Source organism: Crocuta crocuta, unplaced genomic scaffold, assembly GCF_008692635.1.
Source record: "Crocuta crocuta isolate KB4526 unplaced genomic scaffold, BGI_CrCroc_1.0 scaffold123, whole genome shotgun sequence".
In the NCBI taxonomy this organism is placed as follows: domain Eukaryota; kingdom Metazoa; phylum Chordata; class Mammalia; order Carnivora; family Hyaenidae; genus Crocuta; species Crocuta crocuta.
In genome coordinates, this window is record NW_027528865.1 from 45,961 (window position 1) to 49,347 (window position 3,387).

The 3,387-nt window shown below is 46.7% G+C and overlaps 1 long non-coding RNA gene across 1 annotated transcript; it reads left to right on the forward strand.

Annotated features, from left to right (window-relative positions):
• The first annotated feature begins 255 nt into the window (after positions 1-255).
• Positions 256-2,940, forward strand: LOC144225124 (uncharacterized). Its single transcript, XR_013333207.1, has 3 exons — positions 256-575; positions 841-946; positions 2,705-2,940. It is a non-coding gene; the product is annotated as an uncharacterized LOC144225124 (long non-coding RNA).
• The last annotated feature ends 447 nt before the right edge of the window (positions 2,941-3,387 follow it).

Genomic DNA, 3,387 nt, shown 5'->3' on the forward strand with positions numbered 1-3,387 from the left:
CCCCGAGTGTGAGGCCCCGCCTCCCTACTCTCACCACGCAGGCGCGGTGGAAGCCCCACCCCCCCGAGCGTGAGGCCCCACCTCCCTACCCTCACCACGCAGGCGCTGCTGCTGCCTCTCGTGGATTTTTTTCTTTTTTTCCTGGAAGCCCTGTTGTTTCCAGGAGACTTGTAGTTTTTGGAAAACAGTTGCCTCAGAACTTACCTGTCTGACGGTTTAGGCTGCGCTCCCAGGGCTGGAGGCAGGGCAGGNGGTGTCCTGTGAACGCCTCAGGACGGCCGACCCCTGCCTGCCTCTCCCTGTGCTGGCCTCGGGGAATCCCACCGGCGTTGTCTTCGCTCTCCATTTCCTTCCAGCTCTTTGTCCAGTCAGTCAGCAGCTCCCTGGACTGTGCCTTTTAGAGAGCTGGGGGGCCTCCGCACTTGCCTCCCCTCCTGGTCTAGGTCACCTGGCCCGTTGGAAGGGTCTTCACGTTTTCAGTCTGAGCTGCAGTCTGCCGTCCAGCGGGTGCCCTTTCTGAAGTGCGCACCTGATAGAGTCACCTGGCGTTGTGTCCGTGAAGTTCAGGCTCCCACGTATGTACGGCCCCTGGCAGGACTTTTATCAACTGGCTCCTCCTTGCCCCTTCGGTCCCACTGACCATGCCTCTCCGTCTCCCACTTCACAGTTCAGCCACCTACGTCTTCCTGGTTTGCTGCCTAAAATGTACCCTCCATTAGTACTACCTCTGACCCCATCCGCCTACCTCTACCCCAGGAATTTTGTCTGGCAAGCTTACTCTCTCCTCAGGTCTCAGTGTAGCTATAAACGGACTCATCCCCTCTACTTTTCCCCCATAAGAGCACTTCGCACCCTCCTCTATGGGCTGATTGTGAGCACGGACTGCTGTTGATCTCCATTTACCTCTCTAACACTACGGAAGTGCCAAGGAAAGAGAAGTTACCTAGTGAGTATTTGTTACTTACACGAATGGGTTCAACACAGCTGGCTGTTGCCAGAGGGCAGCTAATATCCACACCAAGAGGACTTTAAGGCCTGTGTAGATATTGACACTCGGGTCCGCCTGATTTCCAACTTCTTATAAAAAAGTAACACTGTCAAGGTCAAGGGCATTAACAGTCTAAAGTCCAAATGCCTTTTCTTCTTGGCCAGTTGATGAAACGTTCATCTCTCCAACCCCCAGAATCATTCCTTGCTCCCATTTTGCTCATTTTTCAAAGGGGCCAGACTAAGACTGTGTCAGTGGAGGTGAGACGGGGGGAGAGCTGGGCAGAAATGCTTTCTGCCTGGCTGTGGAGCGTGAAGTAACTTTTTAAAATTGTTAACTACTTCATACTTTTAATCAGCTTACCCTTTTCAAGCATCATTCCCAGATTAAATATGAGTCATTTTGGGGGCCCAAGATACCCTTCTGAATGAATGACTGAACGTAGCTGTGAAATGTGTTCTCAAGGAGCCACTTGTAAATTTCCACGCGCCGCTGTTATTCTAAGTCCGATGAAGGGAGTCCACCAGTTACCCCATGTGCACAAGAAAGGATTATCTAGAATCTAATTTTATCTCTAAATCTGTAAACAGCCAAGTGGCACTATTTATTATTTTACATAAACCAACCCCAAGACCAAATTCTCTTTTAAATGTGTCCTTTAATCTTTTCCAACACTGCTTACAAAACCTCAATAGCTTGAAATAGTTCGGTGGTCTCTGCCTTTGGGGAAGGAGAGAGGGGCTGCAAGAAGGAGGGAAGAGGAGGGTGGTCTTGAGAGGGATGAGGGAACCCCTCTCTGGCACCGCAGTCCAACAACGTGCTGGCCACATGAACCAGAACATCGGGATGAAGGGGGAAGTCAGTGGCTGGCCTCTTCTCAACTTGGCCAGATGCCTTTTTCTATTCCCATTTAAGATGTCCTTTGGTAAATGGGAACGTGGAGGCCTGCATCAGTCACCATTAGAAAAATTTGTGCAGGAACTTATTCCCTAGTGACTTGACGCGCAGAGTGGCCGGTATCCATGGGTCCTTAATCAACATTAGTGAGAGACCAGGGCACTGATGAAGATGGATGCCGAATGAACGCTATGCTTCCTGTAGCTCCGTGGAAAGGACATGGCATTGAGCATAGTGGCGACATGGAAAATCCACTTTCTCCTCCCAGACATATTTTTACCAATATAATATTATAATATGATTCTCTCTTGTTTATCCCCTTATTTTTTATAGTTAAAATTTTAATTTGGTGTTTAAATGTAATTTGAGTACTGCCTAGAGCTCTCTAGAGGCAAGGTGATATCAATTCTGCAGACGGAATAACTGTAATTTTCACATGGCGTATGATGGCGGCCAGGGATGCGCTGTGCCTTGTGACTGGGCATCTATAAAGTTCCCACCATCAGCTTCAAAAGCACCGTCATGAGCGTCTGAGAAACCGATAAAAATAAATGTTTCCCTCCTTCCAAATTCAGTTACCAGAGTGGAAAATCAACTTGTTATCTTTTCTTGCCATACTTTATAGGATGAAAATCTGGTCTTTAAAAAATATTTAGGAGTAAATAGCTTGGTTTCTTCTTTCTATTCAGCTAGGGGCTGAATTTCTGGGCAGGTAAGTCAGCTGTAAAACTTAATCCTTTCCTGTCTGATTTTGGATGCTGTGCCTGGGGACAGATTATATTTTGTTGTTGTTTTTGCTTGTTTGTCTGTCATCCTCAGTCCAGTGAATCCTCCTCTCTGACTTCGACCCAGATGCCATTTCCATTCTCAGAGTTTGACGTCCTTGGATGAAATCAGGAATGGCAAACAACTTTGAGAACTTTGTGCTCATATGGTTATAAATGTGCCTGCTGAACATTTTTGGTTTTGGTTCAGTTGTAAGCTGATATTGGTTTTGGAAATGAGAAAAGAAATCTCAAGGAGATGTCATCAAATAAAAACTAATTGCTCCACAACCATTAATTGACTGTCTTGTGTGCACCAGCCCCTATCCTAGCAGTAAGATGATGGATAGGAGTAACACAAGGCTCCTGCCTTTGGGGAGATATCTGTTGTGTAGGGAACCTGGAGAAGGAAATCAGCAATTACCCTATGGTACTGTATTGTCCATGGTGGTTGGTGGTATGGAAAAACAGTTACTTCTGTCGGTAACTGTGAACACCAGGGCCTGATCTGATCTGTAGCTTCAAATTCCGGTTGTATCATTAATATCTTGTGTGGTACTGGGCCTGTAATTTCACCTCTGTGAGTCTCAGTATTCTCATCTGTAGAATGGGGATAGTTACAGCTCCAGTTTCAATTAGGAGGGTTAAATGAGTTACTGCATGTAAAACACTTAACCCAATGGTTAGCTCATCATCACTGTTCAGAAAATCTTGGCTGCTGTTTTTTATCACCATCAG